We start from the raw sequence: 19,000 nt of genomic DNA on the forward strand, positions 1-19,000 counted from the left end.
GGCATCTGGGTCCAGAGCTTGGGAGAGAGATTAAGGGTTGGGAACTTTTTTAAAAAAAATGTAAACCTTCACTTTTGATTAACATCAGCATTAAAACGAAATCTCTGAATTCGCTGCACTGGAGAAGGGAAAATGTAACGAAAACTATCACAGTGTTAGCAAAATGGTTTTATTTACATCATTCACATTGGTAGCCCTGTCCCACTTTGAGATTCCAGGAGCCCAGTGAGATTAGCTTGCCATAAAAATTAAAAGTTATGGTTAAAGCAGCAACCATTAGTTGAGCATCTACTCTGTGCCAAGTCATATATACATGAGGCAATAATGGTGACGTGGTGTAAGCAAATGGGCTCTGGAACCAGAATGTTTGGGTCCAAATATCAGTTTCCAACATAACTATATGATTCTCAGTAAGTTACTCACTTAATCTTCTATGTCTGTTTTGTTATCTGTATGATTAGAATAATAACAACAGTTGTCTCTAGACTTTTTCTGCAGGCAAATAAATTACACTACTTAGCACTTAGAATAGTGTCTTATACATGGCAAACACTAAATAAATATCAACTGTTATTATTTTTATGCATCAGGATATATTATCCACACAATTATCTATCGAGGAAGGGAGGATTTTTCCATTTATCAGTGAGAAAACTGAGACTCAAAGATGTTTTTAAAAAACTGTTCAATATCTCAGAGTGAGAAAGGGCATGAAGTTGCAATTTGAATCCCACTGTGTGACTGGTGATCATGTCCTTTTCACGCATAGTGAAAAGGACATGATCACCAGTCACACAGTGGGATTCAAATTGCATTAAATACAGATGATTGACATTAAAAAATATTTCTTTTTCTCTTGAATGATTGTTCTGGACTAGATATAATTGACTTCCGTCTAGCACAGTTTCTAGTGCACAGGGAGTTCATAAATGGCAAGTAGCTGTAATCATTATCTATTTCACCATGAACTATTTAAAACTGACCTAAATGGATATAATTCTCAAAAAGTTTTGGTAGAACCATATAGCTTACCTCTGCACTCAGTTTCTCACACAAAATATTCTCTCTCTCTTTCTTAATCTTTCTCTCTCCCTCTCTCAGATTTGGTCCATGATAGGAAGAAGAATTTACACTTCATTATTATTTCATTATTTTACATTTATATTTGATGATAGAGAAATTGCATACAGTAAAATAGTAGGTCATCAAATACAACAGAATCAGTGAATAATGGACAAAGGAGTTAAAATGTCCTGATTTTATTCTTGGTTTTCTACTGAAAACAAATAAGAAATTATAATATGAAAAATTCATATACACTGGATACAAACCAGCTTATTCAATAACATTGAAAGTTATTTTTTAGATGTTTCTAATTTACTTTTTGTGGTGTGCACTTCTACGAATTTTAATATATATATAGACTTATGTAAGTACCAGTACAATCAGGATACAGAGTAATTCCATCATCTCTGAAAGCTCCCTTAAAGGTTATGCTTTATGTGAGTCTTTGGAAAATAATAAATAAAAAGGTTAAACTCAGAGATACAAAAAAGAATGAGAAGATAATGGAAAAAAAAGATTTAAAATTTGAATAAAATTTAAGTTCTTCTCCTGACTCTGCTGCTTATTAGCTGTGTAATTCTGTGAACATCTTTAATTTTTCAAGCTCCAGTTTCTTCATTTTTAAAATAAGAAGGTTAGGCTAAATGAGTCCCTACTACTCTTACTTGGTCTCAAATTCTGGAATTATGATTCTATGTAAATCACATGAACCCAAACATTTCAGAAAGAATCCTTACTTTTCTTGCTAAATAAATATATTTCTTCTATTCCTTCTTTATGATCTACTCCTGAGATGTAGTCTTTAATCTCTTGTTTATATTCATTTCTTAATCTACCCATTGGAAAAATGACTACAGCACATAAAGTATATAGCATCACATTTTCCTTAATTCCCTCTAGAATGTATGATTTGAATTATGGTTTCAACATTGTTATGACATTTTGCTATATTGCTACTTCAGTGTGATATTTTGATTGATAAATTGTAATAATTTTTAGTAGCTTATCTTCAAAAGAAGATGAAACCTGAGGAATGACAAGTGACTTGAGAAACTCCAACTTTCATGCTGTTCTCTTTATTGCATTTTCTGGAAGTTGTGTTCATGTGATCCACCTTGGCAAGACAAGGTTAAGGAAAATATGTGTGTCCTCCACCCAGGGTTTTCTATAGAATTTCTGTGGTGGCTGACGAGTTTAACAGATGATTTAATCAGTGCAATTTCCCCCTTTCATCTGTGCCGTTTCCTCTGAACTCCAGGAGACACTGTGCTTGGAAATGAGACACTTGGCGCCTGAAATAGCGCCAGCTTTTGTTTATTGCTTCACAGGCTCAATTTTATGAGATTAGTGGCAGAGTGTTCCTTCATTAAGTCACTAAATCTCATTTCCCCTGATGGCCATTGAGCGCCCCCCTGGGTGTGAAGATCTGGCTGGAAGGTGGCTCCCTGTGGCTAACTGCCCATTGATGTTGGGCCAGTCTTTTTGCAGGGAGGGGGGAGGACACTGGGCAGTGAGCGGTGGTCCCTGTCTGTAGGTGTGCCCCCTCCCAGCTGGATATAACCCAGAGGGAAGGTGATGCAGGTCAGCTATGCATGTGTGCAAGTGGGAGTGAGCGTACGTCGGCTACATTCATGTCTCTGCAGCCAGGGAAAGGGTGGAATCTACTTTTAGTGTCAATTTGTCATTATCGAGAGTGGCTGTAGGCATAGAGCTTTCTCATAGACTAGAAACTCCCGGTACTCAAGGAAAGCCACTGAGTAGAATTGAAAGGTCATTATAAGGGCTCTTGATTTGAACATGCTTGGGTCAATTGAGAGTTTATTTTAACCACTGAGTTTAAGTGTGAGTTTCTATTAACCAAGAATCTTTCTGTAGCCTGGAGGGATGCAGAACAGACTGGCTATTTAATACAACAAACCCATGGTATTTGTGGATTCAACCTTGGAGGACTCAAATCATTTGCAAGCAACCCTAATGTGCACTGTGAGACTGATTGCATGGGACTAAGCCATTAACTGATGGGTGAATCTAGCCAACCACCAGCAGCTAAGTATTGATACTTTTTTGCATTCTCCATTTGTTACCGTATAGCTTTCTGTGTAGTGATTTAAGCATATTTCTTTGTAATGTGTGATGGACAGATATATTCAGAGACCATGAGATTCTGGACAGAAATTTTATTTGTGAAAAATTAAGGGGTCTTTAAAGATCTATATGTTGTGAATTTTAGATTTCCCAAGGATCTTTAGCTATAGCTCCCCCAAATATTGAGTCTGCTGTAGTGTAATTTGTGTCTGAACTACGGTAACCCTTTAACTTCTATTAATTCAGAGTAGAGATGACCTTGGTAGTAGCATGTAACAGTCCTTGAGTCCTGTAATCTTGATACTATTTTACTGTACATCCTATCAGAGAAAAAGTTTATGCATATACAGTAAGTCCCCTACATACAAACCTTCAAGTTACGAACTTTCAAAGACGCGAACGTGCATTTGCAGGTCCAATCATGTAAGTTAGTTCACATGTCTGGCGTACATTGCCATGTGTGCATCCTCTACAAGTGGCTGTGTTTTGTGTACTTTACTGTACAGTACTATATGGAGTACAGTAGTATAGTATCTTTATTTCAAACCCAGGATGTCAGGAAGCAAGCACAAAAGCAGCAATGATGTAGCTGGTACTGCTAAGAAGCACCAAGAGATAACGATGGAACTTGCTGTGCAACATGAGGAGCTTATTAATGAAGACCTGATGGAATTGGAGGCCCAGAGAGAGGACGAAGAGAGACAAGAGGAAGAAGAAAGTAACTGAAGAACCGAACAGATTCACGACGCAGGAAATGGCAAGGGGATTTTCTGTACTTGAGGAGGGACTGTTAGTTTTTGAAGCACAGGACCCGAATGTAGAAGAGTACATGAAGGTTGCAGCAGCTGTTCAGAATGCAATGCAGTGCTACCACGTCATCTATGATGAGAAAAAAAGAGCTACTACCCAGACATCACTGGATCATTTTTTTCAAGAGGGTAGATAGAATTGAATCCAGCAAGGAACCAGAACCTGTCCATCAATGTTAGGTGTGAGTGAGGTTGCAGCTTGCTCTCCATCTCCTATTGCTGAGGACCCTTCAGCTCTACCATCTCCCACCTCCTCTCCCTCCTCCAGTCCGTAACTCTTCTTGCCTGTTCACTCAATGCCAGCCCCTGTATGCCAGCTGTTATACTGTACTTTTCAAAGTGCTGTACTGTAAGATTAAAAATGTTTATTTTTTGTGTTTGTTTGTTTTTCATGTATTATTTGTGCAAAAAGTATTATAAACCTATTACCGTACAGTACTGTATAGCCGATCGTGTTAGTTGGGTACCTAGGCTAACTTTGTTGGACTTAATGAACACGCTCTCAGAACAGAACTCATTCATATGTAGGAGACTTACTGTAATGTCTTTGTCTGGTTTGCATTAGAGTAATACTGACCTCATAGAATGAGTTAGAATATTTTCCCTCTGCTTATACCTTCAGGAAGAGACTGTAGAGAATTGGTATAATTTCTTCCTTAAATGTTTGGTAGAATTCACCCATGAACCCATTTGGGCCTGGTGCTTTCTGTTTTTGAAGGGTAGTCATTATTAATTCAATTTCTTTAATAGATAATAGGCCTATTTAGATTTTCCATTTCTTCTTGAGTGAGTTTTGTCAAATCGTGTCTTTCAAGGAATTGGTCCATTTCATCTAGGTTATCAAATTTGTGGGCATAGAGTTGTTCATGTTAAAATCCTCCTCCCGAATATTTTCACAGGTATTGACTCTGCCTCATCTCAAAGCACTGTTTTTTAACAAATATTTTTATAAGGTATAATTTTTCAAATATACCATAGGCACAGCAGGTGACTGACAGAGACAAAAACATCAAATACTATAGTTTTCCCACCACTACCCCAGATCAGAATGCGTCAGCTATCTCTAGGTCTTCATGTTTGATTTCACCTCACTTTATCAGTGAGCACACTGCTTGTTGTCTTTGAATGGGAGATATTAACAACACTATAATAGGAATTAGTTGAGAAAAGAGAGGTGGATCATTTATTTCCAGATATAACCACAAGTAAAAGTGAGAATTCTTATCACCGTACATGTGTCTCATCCACTTCTAGATGAGACCGTGCAAGAACTAAGATTAAAAAGTAGAGGTCTAGCAAAACTTTCCCTGCTTATTATAATTTAATAATGATAATAATAATAATAATAATTAAAAGATGTAAAACCTCAGGCAAATACTAAACTACATAGGATACCAGGAGTATAGATGTAAACTAGGAATGTTGTAGGCAAACCAGAAAAAGAACATACTTTGCAATTCTATGAATTCAGTGCAATTCTAATAAAAATAGCAACAGGTTTTCTAGTAGTACTTAAACTAATTTTTAAATGTATATGAAAATGTCAAAGGAAGAACCAAGACACTCTTTTAGAAGACCAACAAGGTGGGAGGACTTTTCTATTGGTAATCAAAATTTATTATAAAGCTACAGTAATTGGGCTTCCCTGGTGGCACAGTGGTTTAGAATCTGCCTGCCAATGCAGGGGACACGGGTTTGAGCCCTGGTCTGGGCAGATCCCACATGCCGCGGAGCAACTGGGTCCGTGAGTCACAACTACTGAGCCTGCGCGTCTGGAGCCTGTGCTCCGCAACAAGAGAGGCCGCGACAGTGAGAGGCCCGCACACCACCATGAAGAGTGGCCCCCGCTCGCCGCAACTAGAGAAAGCCCTCGCACAGAAACAAAGACCCAACACAGCCAAAAATAAAAATAAATAAATTAATTAATTTTTTAAAAAAAAGCTACAGTAATTAAGATTATGCAGTATTGGTACAAGGATGAACTAATAGATAAATGGAATGAAACAGAGAGCCCAGACATAGAATTATTAATGTATGAATAGTTGAATTATGAGAAAGCTGATACTGCAGAGCTTTGGGATAAAGATAATTTTTAGTATCTTATGCTAGAACAATTATATATCTACATTTTTAAAATGGTCTAAATATGGAAGCTAAAACAGCAAAGCTTCTGAAAGACAGTATATGGTAATATGACATCAACAACTCCGCAGAGGGAAACATTTCTTAAAAGAATTTAAACAGCACTAAACATAAAATAAATGAGGGATAAATTGGACTACATCAACATTCAAAACTTCTGTTCATCAAAATTGAGAGTAAAGAGGCAAGCCAGAAAGCTGGAGATTTTTGAAACACAATCAAGAATTCCAAGCAATTAAAAAACAAAGACAATCAACACAATAGAAAAAGGGTTAAGGTCCTTTAAATAGCATTTGCAAAAAGAAGATAGCCAAATTGTCAATAATCATATGAAAAAGTGTTCATGCTCATTAGAGTTCAGGGAAATGCTAATTAAAATCACGAGATATCACTATACACCCAGTTAACTGGCTAAAATTGAAAAGATTCCCAATCACCAATATTGGAGAGGATGTGAAGCAGTGGGAGCTCTCTTTTACTGCTGACGGGAATATAAATTGCTACTACTTTGGAAAACTATTTTGACAATATCTACTAATGTTGCAGAAAGATGTAACCTAACATGCAATAATTGCATTCCTAGGTATATTTCCATCAGGAATATATGCACATGTGCCCCCAAGAGACATGCAGAGAATGTTTGTAAAGCAGTATCATCTGTAATTTTCCCAACAGTAGACTAAAAAATAGCTAAAATGTGGCATGTCATACAATAAAATGCACCAAAAATGTTAAAAGCTACAGCTTTTCACAATAACATGATGAATGCCATAGACACGAAAAAGGAGGTAGAAAAGAATAGTGTATGCTTCACAGTATTTACATAATAAATAAAGTTCAAAAACAGGAGAGGTTATACAAAGTGATTAGTAAGGATACATACTTCGGAGGTAAAACTACAAAGAGAAACAAGGAAGTGATTAAATCAAAGTAATCCTAGTGATTATATTTAAGGGAACAGGGGTGGGCAATTCAATGGAGACACAAAGAGGGTGGCAATGCTTTATCCTTGACCTGATGATGGTTACAAGGGTGCTTGCTCACTTTGATAAATCATTAAGGACTTTGTTGTGTGTGCGTATGTGCGTGCAATTTTCTGTATTTTTTCTATATTTCAATTTTTTTTTAAAAAGATAAAACCTACTGTAACAACTGTTCACTCAATCCTCATCTCACCTCATTATTTGGAGTATATTAAGCTCAGCTTCATTTGCCTGAACTATTTTCAGTGCTTACCATGAAAATGCTTAACAGCCAGTTGGGTGGAGGTTTAGGTGAGGATTTCATAAAATGTCAAGTTAAGACTGAGAGCAACAACCAGTAAGTGTTGTGTTGCCTAAATCCTGCCCAGGTGTGTGTGGAGAAATAAAAGCTGTCCTCAGAGATGGTTTATCTCTTTTACGGCCTCTGGTGCATGCAGCTCAAACAAAGTCCTCCTGATAACCCTGCATGATTTCAGTGAATCCTCAAGTACTTTTTCGTAGCTGTGGAGGGAGCACAGTATAGTTGAAGGAGCATGGACTTCAGAGAGAACAGATCTGAATTCTACTCCTCTCTCTTGCCCTTACCATCATAGCTACCTTAAGCAAGTTACTTCACCAAGCTCCAATTTCCTCATAAATGATGTGGAGGTGATAGTATCTTCCACAGTGGATGGATGTGAGAATCAAGTAAGATAGAAAGCACAGCATTGAACTAAGGGCCTTGCTCAAAGCAGATGCTGATATATGGTACTTACTTCTTGTCCTTCACTGTTTTACTGTTTTCCACCATTGGTAGCAAGTGATTAATTGGCTAGTAAGTCCTAAATAAATAACTGTCTATTGATTGTGTGCATGCAAATGCATTCCCTCTCTTTTTCTCCCTCTCCCCAGCCCCATCCCAGTTAGATTCGACTCTGAACTTCCAAATGCCTCAGAATTTGAAACAAAGTAAAGACATTTCTTATAAAGGAACTCACTATTTCTCAGCATCATCCCCTCTACAAAAAAAAGAAGGTGAGGGCTTCCCTGGTGGCGCAGTGGTTGAGAGTCTGCCTGCCAATGCAGGGGACTCGGGTTCGAGGCCTGGTCTGGGAAGATCCCACATGCCGCGGAGCGAGTAGGCCCGTGAGCCACAACTACTGAGCCTGCGCGTCTGGAGCCTGTGCTCCGCAACGAGAGAGGCCGCGACAGTGAGAGGCCTGCGCACCGCGATGAAGCGTGGCCCCCGCTTGCCGTAACTAGAGAAAGCCCTCGCACAGAAACGAAGACCCAACACAGCCATAAATAAATAAATAAATAAAGAAGGTGTTTTCTTGGTTAGTTTGCCTACTAGACTGCTAAATTGTAACATACACCTTTACTCAAAGCTATGAAACTAAATTGGCTCAAATTAGCAACAAAATACATTAAATGGCTTAGTAAATTGAGACCATAAAAGGCAATGTTCCCTTACCTCTAGATGTTCTCTTACCTCTCTGCTCTACACAGTTCCTTGCAAATACAATAAAAATGAATAAATCTTAAGGAAATTCACACACTCAAAAAACTCTGGTAGAATTGTATCGTTTCAAGGGAGTGTCAAGGGCTTGCTTGATTAATGTTTTCTTGTTTCCTATTCCACATCCTTTTGGATTTTCTAAAGTTCTTGTTTTCAAAGCCAGACCGCCCTCCTTCCCTGAACAGCCTCTCCTACCTAATATTACAAAGGAGAAAACAAAGTCAGAGCTACAGTTTCAGTTTCATTTGAAACCCAATTACTCAATTAAGTTCAGTAAATATTTTTGAGGACATTTTGGAAGAATTGTGGTCAGCAATGAGGTGGATAAAATAGTGAGTAAGAAATAATGTTCCAAAGTGCAAAGCGACACAAATATCCAAATAGGCACAATTCACTGCAGATCAATCCCAATGCCACCATCAGGGAATACAATCCTCTATAGCTTCCAAAAAAAAAAAAAAAAAGAGAGAGAGAGAGAGAGAGAGAGAACATGTAATTGAAAGGGTTCCTGAATCTAGTACCTGCATGAATCACTCTCAGATCTAGCTTATTCAATTCTCACAGCAACTACATGTAGGATGAGAAGTTACCAGTTTGGTCGAGAATTCAGGTTTTCTGTCTTCTGATCCTTTGCATTTCAGCATGGTTTCAGAACTCTTAAAAAAAAAATAACAAGAAAGAAAATACTTCCTGTGAATCCTTTCATCATGCTTGTATGGCGTCCATTTTCCTGGTTAAAATGATATTTATGAAAGTCATCTCTGCTGGTGGTCCAGCTCAGTAGGTGAGCTCCATTATCTCCATAGTTGGGCAGTTCTTGTCATTTTATTTTCTAAGCTTTCATTTACAGGGAACAGTAGATTAACATTGTCTATCCTCAGTGAATTCCCATTTTGTTATGGAGCACACCCTGGTTCCAATGAACCACACTCTTTCAAAACTGGCCCAAATCTAAATCAGAGGATCATCTACATGCTCATTTTTAATATCTGGCTTGAAAATTATCTGACAAGTGCAGCTGATGTTGTGCACCCTGAATATTTAGGGCACCTGCATGAGTTATAATTCTTAAACAAAACACCTTTGCTTTACATTTTCCATAATTAACTAGCATGAGGCTGTGGTTAAGTAACAAGACTTAAAAGGATTCTGTGAAGTTAATGAGTGGCACAGTTAATTATACAAGTATAAAAATTGGAATCTGTGACAACATACTGTAGGTTATAAATTTAATTTAATTTGGTTTTTATCATTTACATGTGTTATTCCATTGAAAGTCCACATGAAGGGCATGGGGAGCTTCCCACTATTCTAACCTATCTGCTATTTTCACTTGTACTTTTACTGGCTTCCTGCATTTTTGTTGGTTTTCAAAAGCAAGACTTACTGTCAGAAAGCTAATATTATTCCTTAAATATTGACAGGGATATAATGTAAGAATATTTGTTGGATTAATTCTGAAATGCAAGCTACCAGTAAAATCAATACTTCAATACTGAAGACTGAGGGCAAAATTAAATTATAATCCTGGGGAAGATTTTAAAATTATCTTATCCAAAGGGAACCCTCCTACACTGCTAGTAGGAATGTAAATTGGTACAGCCACTATGGAGAACAGTATGGAGGTTCCTCAAAAAAACTAAAAATAGAATTACCATATGATCCAGGAATCCCAATCCTGGACATATATCCAGACAAAACTATAATTCGAAAAGATACATGCACCCCTATGTTCATAGCACCACTATTCACAATAGCCAAGACATGGAAACAACCTAAATGCCCATTGACAGATGAATGGATAAAGAAGATGTGGTGTATATATATATATATATATATATATACACACACACACAATGGAATACTACAGCCATAAAAAAGAAAGAAATAATGCCATTTGAAGCAACATGGATGCACCCAGAGGTATCGTACTAAGTGAACTAACTCAGAGAAAGACAAATACCATATGGTATCGCTTACATGTGGAATCTAATATGATACAAATGAACTTACCTACAAAACAGAAACAGACTCACAAAGAGAACAGACTTGTGGTTGCCAAGGGGATGGCAGGACAAGGGAGGGCTGGATTGGGAGTTCGGGACTAGCAGATTCAAACTATTATATATAGAATGGATAAACAACAAGGTCCTACTGTATAGCACAGGGAACTATAGTCAATATCCTGTAATAAACCATAATGGAAAAGAAAAAAATTTTAATAAATAAATAAAATAAAATTATCTTATCCATAAAAGAATAAGAACATGTGCGATGATAAAATAAATTTCAATGGGCCAAATATCCTAACCAGCAATTGTCTCTATCCTGTGGAAGAATAATACAAGAGAAAATGAGCTTAATTATATCATGAAAAATTTCAGTCAGATTCCTGACATTCAGTCCTTAAAATGGATATCAGTAAGATGTGGCAGAATTTAAAAAATAGGCTGCAATCTCAATACTAGGTAATGTTTGAGAGGTTTTCCAGTTGCAATATCATATATTTTTGTGATAGCTAAACCACGGGGGCTTCTTAATTTAGCAATTCTTTCAGAGTTGAAAAATCTTTTAAAAACACAACTAGATCTTTTTTCGTGCTCTGTCAGATCTTAAGTATGGTTATTTAAAATATGAATCTTTCAACACCATTCACCTATAGCGCACCAGCCACTGACTGGGAAATAGTGAGGCTGTTACTTCCATCTGAAGTAAGAGGTGCTGAGGGAATTCCCTGGCGGTCCATTGGCTAGGACTCGGTGCTGTCACTGCGGTGGTCTGGGTTCAAACCCTGGGTGCAGAACTAAGATCCCACAAGCTGCATGGTACAGCCAAAAATAAAATGAAATAAAATAAAAAGTTAAGTAAGAGATGTTGGAAGTCTCTCCATCAAAGCAGGAGACAGTCCAACTGAAGCTATTGGTAGATGCTTAGTTGGGGACGAGATGTTAGTAAATGGGGCCCACGAAGTGCTGCCTTGAGCTCAAGTCTTCTAGATGATCAGATGAGGATTGAGGTAGACAGGATTCCGAAACAGAACAAATCAGAAGAGTGGGAGACGTTGAACACAGTTTGATCCTTTGCACACAAGTGGTCTCTTAAAAACTTCCCTGCAAAATCCTGAATCTCACTGTTATTGCCTCATTATTAAATAGCATCACACGTGTGATCTTTGGAGTATTCATAGTGTTAATCTTCGATCACACTGATGGCTGTCCCCCAAAAGTTTGCCCTCTCTATTTCATAGCCTGGTGTTGACTCTGGGAGGTACTGGCCCAGTCAGAGATGCATTTCAGGTTTGTCCATGTGACTAGTTCCCATCCAAGGAAGATGAGAAGAAGGATTGTGTCATCTCCATCCTGAAGCTTTTAAGAAGCAAATGGATCTGGAGGAAGAGAACTCAGAGGCCCCGGGAGATGGTAGAATGAAAAGGTGGAAAGATACTGAGTTCCCTGAGTAACCTCATGGAGGAAAATTCTCCACTAATCAGGAATACCCACATTGGACTCTTACAGAAGTGAGAAGGAAAGAAAATTTGGTGTTTATTAATCAGACCACCTAGAGTAACCCTACAACTCCAAACCCTAGGACAAAGTAAAAGAAAAATACAGATACGTAGATTTTTATTTTAATTCCTGGCTGGGGAAATGTCATCTTTTTATTAAGGATTGAAAAATTATTGGCACAGGTTAGGATCCCTTGTTGAGACAAATTATCAGTTTGGTAACTGAGAAACTGAAAGAGATTAAAAACGTGATTGAGAATAAGAGTGTGAGGGAGGAACAGAGGACATTCAGTGTTTTTCTGGTCCAGAAATACTCAAACAAGTTACTCCATCTCAAATTTATCCTCCTTGATATGGCTAATATCCTTCTTGTTTATTTGCTAAAATATCAAGTCAGATTAAAGATGTGACAGCACTTGAAAACTGTCAAGTACTAACAAACGTAAAGCAATATCATTGCTAATAAATTAAGGTAATCAGAACAGGTCTGTAGATAGAAGGATAATGAAATTATATTAATTTCATTTATCTTTCAGATTATATTGAGAAGTTTGTGGAAATTTGCAATTACACTTTAATATAGGAGATAGAAGTCTAGAATTAAAATGAGAGTGAGAAGTAAGTGGGTGATATATTTAAGAATGGGCAAAGTTAACATTTCAATGCAAAGAATATGTCTTCTTTTAGAGAAGAAGAATATTTGGACAATTAGACAGGAAGCAGGTTGTTTTAAGACATAGCCATTTAATTGTGTATTTTTTAAAAAATCTGTCCAATTTGCTGAATAATTATATTTCATATTTTTAAATAGACCACATATTATTCCATAAAGAAAAACTAACAGATTTGAGATTTGTATTTATTTACAAGTTGAAAGACTATTTTAATTGTTTTGATCTGTTTCTGAGAACTTCTATGGCAACTGTCACCATAGTTTTTAGATTTTCAGATAAAGCCATTAAAAAAATTAGAAACCTTTCAGTCAGTGAATTTTTGTGCAACTCCAATAAAATTAAAGAGTATGGAATATGAGAAGCAAGTAAAAAAAAGAGAGAGAGAGGGATGTATTTTTTTTTAAATCTTTGCTTATGTGAGCTAATTATCTTGGGAAAGTATTTCCAGATATTCCTAAAGGGTGACAAAGGACTAAAATGTATCAGAGAAATGGCTCAGGAATGTCAAGTACGTAACTCTCAGGGCTGAGGATTCTAATTGTTCACCTGAGGGATCCAGCAGGTTCACTCAGCAGCTTCAGTTATTTACCTGAACAGGAAGGCATGAGAGTCCTCCCCTGCCTTGGAAGACATTAACGCAGCATCTTGTTGACTTTCCCTATACACCACGATCCATGCCATCTCTGCCAGGACTTTGATGGTGGCGGGCTAAGCCATGCCCCATAAAAATATGCTCATCAAGGCACTCAGAGCCTGGCCCGTGACTCATCTACCTAGTTCCACTGTGCTTGAGGACCATTCTGTTCCTTAGCCCAACCTAGGTCTCCCTACTTCCACCCCAAGCTAATTGCCTGCTCGCTGGCCCCTGGATCTCTTTGCCACCTCTGCCACCCACTGCGGCCATGTCACCTATGTCACTTTTCAGCTTTCCGTCTAATATTTCACCAAGGTCTCACCTAGTCCTGGGGCCATTCTTTCTGGACCTGGCTGAGGTTGCTGCCACCCAAAACCTGGTACTGCAACATATACAAACTGGGGAATGTGAGGGTCTAACGTGGGATATTCCAACCCTTCAGAATACCAAAATCAAGTTAATCTCCTTTTATTCAAAAACATGAAACAGACAACAAATAACAGTAAAATAATAATAAACGGTTTCATATTTGTATATATATTTAATACTTATAATTAGAAAAATTAAGTTTTAAGAATTTCTTTAATTTAAAGGAAAACACTAAAGAAATCAATGTAAATATTTTAATTCACTAAGAGAAAAGAAAAACTAGAGACACAGGGCAAACTAAATTACAAGAAAGCATGGAAAACAGAAAATATGAACAAGATAACTGAAGTAAGAAATTAAATCTTACTTTTTTTGAACCCAAATCCTATATTTCATATAGCTTTTTTTCTCAGAAATTTCACTTCTAGGATTTTATTCTAAAGAATGATTGATGTGTCAAAGACAGCTACAAGGTTATTCACTGCTGTTTTGTTTACTAATGCAAAAATGGAAATAATGTAAATGGCCAAAAGAACCTATTTAAAAATTATGATACAGTGAGATGCAATCTGCCATTAAAAATATTTTCATTAACTATATGAAGTGATATAAAACTTTCAGAATATTTTATTAAGTAATAAAGAGCACTAAAAACAATGGGATCTCATATTTAGAATACTTATTTTGCTTGCTAAATAAGTATATGTGTGTGTATATATATATATAAAAAATTAAAAGTATACATCGAAATATCAACAGTTGGGGGAGGAGATTGTTGATTTACATATAACTGATCCATAATCCCAAATTATTCTGCAAGAAACACACTTTCACTTCTGCAATAAAAGAATAAAAATGTATATATAATCTCAGATTAGGCTAAAAAAAATTTAAAAACCTATTTACAAGAGATACACCTAAAGAAAATAATAGGAGAGTTTAAAAACACGAAGATGAGGAAGAGTTTAGAAGTAAATAAAGTTAAAAAGCAATTGAAGATAAAGCCATTACTTGTACCCAAAAAAAGTTAAATGAATTAAGAAAAATTTAATGACATTATACAGCCATTAAAATCATGGCTCACTCAGTATTTATTAATTAATATCTTATGATACAGTATTAAGTTAAAAGAGACACCAAACCATATGTATATTACAAGCCCTATTAATAAAACATGCAATAGATATGCTATATTACATTAAACTAATACATTAAATACACATATAAGAAAGTTTAATATGACTATATTACGTGCAACACATATTATGACATATGCATTATTAAAACAGACTGGAAGAAATAAAGTAAAACATTCATAATGATTTTCCTGGGTGACTCATTATAAGTGATTTTTTTCAATGTTCATAGCATTTTTTTCATATTTCTATACAAATATATTGTTTTTATAATCTGAGAAAACATTTAAAATATAAAATAGGTATTAGCTATTAAAACCAGTCATTTCATGTGATATAAAGATAAGATTAGGAGAGGTAAATGAATGAAAAAGTAACAAAAAGTTAAGCTTTTCTTCTGTTTTTTAAAATAAATTCACTAGCGTCATTGCATCGAATCTAGAAACACAGAGAATGGTATTTTTAACAACAGCAAAAATCAATCACATGAATTTCCTTTTTTTAACATTTTTGAAGTTGTTCTAAGATTCAGACCTCAGAAATGAAAATTTTTAACATGCGATTGCTATTCTCTGTGTATGCAGGTCCTTACTTTCCTACAATTCATTAATGTCCAATGACATCACCAGCACTGCAGGGGGAACAAAAGGGTACAGAGAAGCACAACCTATCTATCTGTCAACCTTCTAATTTGCTAAAATCCCTTAATGAGGACTAATAACCCTTAATATTCATGTGCTTGATAAACAAGCCATTTGACTGGAATGGAAGGTCAACACAGCCTGAGGCGATTTTCCTGCTGTTCTGTCAGATTTTAATGGCTACTGGAGTGCAGTTGCTACAAATACACACACTAAATGCCCACCCGTATATTTAAGCATGGACTTTAGAAATAAAGGAAATCACTGAACATGATGTATTTGTCAACACCTATCCTCCTGAGCCCGGGTCAGTCTTTGTGGTCGGACACTTAAACCTGAAGTTCTGGGGCAATGCCGACCTTATTGACATCATAATGGGCTCAAGAACCACCTCCAGATGAGGGTCATCAGTAGGACTTGTTGCCTAAATGGCATAACTGGGGGAAGTGCTCAGAATCTGTGTGCCTAACTGTAGCCCTCTTTCTCCATCCCTGCTATGCTTGTCCAATCTTCGTGTTTTGCCATTTTCTTGTTTCCTGATCTGTCCTCCAGTTTCTTTCCCCAGAGTCCTGACCCACTTGGCCAGGACTTTGATATTGTGTTGGCCCAAAAGTTCGTTCGGTTTTTTTCCATAAGACGTTGCAGAAAAACCCAAACGAACTTTTTGGCCAGCCCAATATCTCTATATTGGAAGCTACTTTCACCATCGGGTACACTGATCATGAAGATGAGAGCATCTGGCTCCATCCACAAAGTACCGACCGCCAAGTCCAATAACTGTAATGCGTGTACTGACCTGTTTGAATATAGTCTCTACCTGGACATTAGAGAGGCCAGGAGTGCAGGTTCTGGAGTCAGACCACTGAGTTCCAGTCCTGTGTCAGTTGCTTACTAACTGTCTGAATGCGAATGAGCCATTTAATTTCCCTAAGCCTGTGTCTCCTTCTGAGAAAATATCTCCAAGGGGTTATTTCGGGAATTAAATGAGATTCTATATAAGAAGCCAAGCAAATGGGCAGCACTTAGGAAGTCTAGGAGTAGGCTACCTGTGGATAGCAAAAAATATATATAAGATCTTCAAGAGCAAGAAGGATGATGAGAACCTGCCGAGGCTTCTGCCCAGGATGGAAGACTTAGAGAAGATGATTGGGTAGGGGTAACTGGGTGCAGGAACTAACTGCTGGGATTACGATTCAAGGTTAAATCTTTGTCCTGTGAAAATCTAGAAGTCTAGATATCTAGGTATAAGATTAGTGCCAGGAAAAAAGCAAGACTATCTTAATATAAATTTACCTGAAAAGCTATGATAAACCTTAAATTTCATTCAACAAGAAAGATAATTAGCTCTAGAGCAATAGATGGGGATGAAAATGTAGATGTAGGTGAAAACATAGATGCTTTGGGGTTTGGAAGCATGTCTAATTGAAAGTGAGAGGGTCATTACAATCACCTTTACTCCTGAGCCATATAAATCCATCCTAAGGACTGCTGACCCACCAATCTTGCTAAAGTGCTGCAATGACCATCAGCCAATTCATCTCTCAAAGCCCTTGAATGGATTATAGAATTACATATGATCTCTTCTGCATGACATCATCATATTGTCCAACTTTCCTTTGCAGCCTTTATCCCAATATGTTCCTACCTATTCTTAGTGCTCCAATGAAACACACTCTGAAACAAACTATGCATTTCCTGCCTTCATGGTTTTGCTCTTAACAATTTCTTCTTCCCAGAAATCCCTCCAACTTTGTAAATCCCTTGCAACTCTACCCATCTTTCAAGACTTGTCTCAAATACAGTCTCACTGTATGATGCTGCAACTCGAACTGTGTATAGAATATGTGGGTCCAGAAACCAAGGGATGAAAGTAGGTGTGGTCCTACTTACTGTCATTGCCAGTGACACTTGAGAAATTTGTGCTTATCGTCCTCATAACTTTAGGCTTTCAGGGCACAGAAGTCTTAGTTCCCAGAGAGTAACACTTTCACCAGGGGATACAATAAAAGTTTCATTGAACCAATCAAAATTTTAATTTTACTGAGGTATAATTTACCCTTTTTAGTGTACAATTCTGAGTTTTGTTAAGTGCATATGATCAAGCTACCACCACCAAATCAAGATACAGAATAAGTCCATCACTCCAAAATATATCCTCATGCACCTTTGTAGTCAAATCCTACCCCATCCTCCATGTCTCATGCCTCAATGTTTTCTACCCTTATAGGTACGCCTTTTCCTGAATGGAATCATACAGTATATAACCTTTTGGCTTCTTTCACTTAGTGTAATGTATGTCATTGCATGTATCAGTAGTTCATTCTTTTTATTGCTGAGTAGTATTCCATTGTATGAATGTACCACAGTTTATTTATTAATTAACCAGTTGCAGGACATTTGCATACTTTCCATTTTTGGCTATTATGAATAAAGCTGTTATAAACATTCACATACAGGTTTTATCGTACTTATGTGTGAATCTAAATTTTCATTTTTCTTGAGCAAATACCTAGGAGAAGGATTGCTGGGTCATATGGTAAGTGTATGTTTACCTTTACAAGAAAATTCCAAACTTTTTGAAAGTGGCTGTTCTGTTTTGCCTACCAGCATCATTTGAGACTTCCAGATATTCTGGATCCTTGCCAGCCCTCAGTATAGGTATAGTCCTTTATATTACTTTTTATAAAAAAAAAAACAAAACTAGACATTCTAATAGAGGTATAGTAGTATCTCATTGTGGCTTTGCTTTTCGTTAATGACTAATGATATGAGCATATTTTCATGTACTTGTTTTACATCTGTGTATCTCTTTTGGCAATGTTGTCTCTTCAATTATTTTGCTTTTTATTGGGTTATTTTGTTTTCTTATTGAGTTTTGAGAATTTTTTGAATGTTCTAGATACAAGCCCAATACTAGATATGTGTTTTGCAAATATTTTCTTTCCATCCGTGGCCTGGCTTGTCTTTTCATTTTCTTAACAATGTATTTGAAGAGCAGATGATACTAATTTTGATAATCTAATTTATAATTTTTCTATAGATCATGGTTTTGGAATCTTTACATAACAAAAGGTCACAAATCCTTTCTCCAGTTATTTTTATAGAAGTTTTATAGTTTAGGTCTTACATTTAGGTCCATGATTCATATAAAGTTAATTTTTGTATGTGGTGTATGGTATGGGTTGAAGTTCATATTTTTAGCATACGGATATTCAATTTTTCCAGTATCATTTGTTGAAATGACTACCTTTCTACAGTGAATTAATTTTGTTCCTTTGTCAGAATCACTTGACTATGTATGTGTAAGCCTATTTCTGAAATTCCCAATCTTTTTCATCAGTCTGTATATCTATCCTTTTTCTACTACCACACTCTCTGGATTTCTGTAGTCCTATACTAAGTCTTGAAATTAAATAGTGTGAGTCTTTCATCTTTGTTCATCTTTTAAAAAAATTATTT

General features: G+C 36.6%; 1 protein-coding gene across 2 annotated transcripts in view; it reads right to left on the reverse strand.

The window, feature by feature from the left end:
* Window positions 1–19,000, reverse strand: part of INPP4B (inositol polyphosphate-4-phosphatase type II B) — a 606,964-nt gene that overhangs the window by 538,126 nt on the left and 49,838 nt on the right. The window contains exon 1 of one of the 2 annotated variants that reach the window (XM_068542547.1): window positions 9,104–9,172. The exons of the other annotated variant lie outside the window; for it this stretch is intronic. The gene's annotated coding sequence lies outside the window, so the exon portion shown is untranslated. Of the gene's footprint in view, window positions 1–9,103; window positions 9,173–19,000 lie in introns of those variants that run through there. 2 annotated transcript variants of the gene reach the window in all.

The sequence above is a fragment of the Eschrichtius robustus genome, chromosome 4, assembly GCF_028021215.1.
Source record: "Eschrichtius robustus isolate mEscRob2 chromosome 4, mEscRob2.pri, whole genome shotgun sequence".
In the NCBI taxonomy this organism is placed as follows: Eukaryota; Metazoa; Chordata; class Mammalia; order Artiodactyla; family Eschrichtiidae; genus Eschrichtius; species Eschrichtius robustus.